This window comes from Limulus polyphemus, unplaced genomic scaffold (assembly GCF_000517525.1).
Source record: "Limulus polyphemus unplaced genomic scaffold, Limulus_polyphemus-2.1.2 Scaffold2823, whole genome shotgun sequence".
NCBI lineage: Eukaryota > Metazoa > Arthropoda > Merostomata > Xiphosura > Limulidae > Limulus > Limulus polyphemus.
This window is the reverse complement of record NW_013668433.1, coordinates 24,504-25,552: the sequence shown is the minus strand read 5'-3', so window position 1 is coordinate 25,552 and position 1,049 is coordinate 24,504.

Sequence of the window (1,049 nt, the reverse complement as noted above, 5' to 3'; positions counted from 1 at the left end):
CGTCGCGTGACTCCCGCTGTCGTAATAGTACTCATTCTTTTCCGGATTCTAAAAGGTGTAGACACCGTAACTTCAATATTTAGTACATACTGTTTGTCTAGAACTTATAACTAAATATTTACAGAGGTGTAATAGGGTTGGATCGCATGATCTCGGTGTGCCTATACTTTTTTTAAGCCGGAATGCAACTATTTCGAAAAAATCCCGCCTCACACGTTAATGCAGCAGATTTCGTGTTCCAGCGCTTCCTTATTTAGCACTACACCAGTGAATATTTGTATATAGAATTAATAAGACTATATGCCACCATCAACAATGTTTAACTATTGACCACAGTAAAGCACACTAAGAAATTGATTGTCATTCTTATAACGCTCCCACAACTTAATGTGCGAATAATGTATTGTTGTATGGCATGGATTCTGAACCCAGCTCCGAAATCTAGGGCTCTATCACAAAACCAACCTACATCTGTAACTGGTAAGGTTGTTCTAATTGTGTAAATTCAGATATATTCATATACGAAGTTATAGAATCGTTTAGCTGAAGACAGTTAAAAAGTTTAATATAAAGCTTTGCCCAATTACATATCAATAGTTATTAATTTTCATGAAAGTAAATCACTTCTTAATCGAACAAGGTATTAAAATTAGCCGTAATGCTCTACTACAAGACATATAGAAGAAATATGCCAACAAATCAGTTTATCTAGCAACTGATTTTAAAGGTTTATGGTTTTGTCTTCTTTTTTAATTTGTTCCTACTTATTAAGAAAATTACTATTCAATTTTAGCTTCTATAATAGTTACAATTATCTTTAAAATATTTTTTTTGGTCCTTGAGAAAAACTGATATCGGTTGTACAAAAAAACAAAACAAAGAGGAAATCCTCAGTAGCCGCGGCATTTGAAATTCTTTTAAGCAGGACTGGTGCCCCCCAGTGGCACAGCGGTATTTCTGCGGACTTACAACGCTAGAAACCGGGTTTCGATACCCGTGGTGGGCAGAGAACAGTGTAGCTTTGTGCATAATACAAAAAAAAAAAAAAA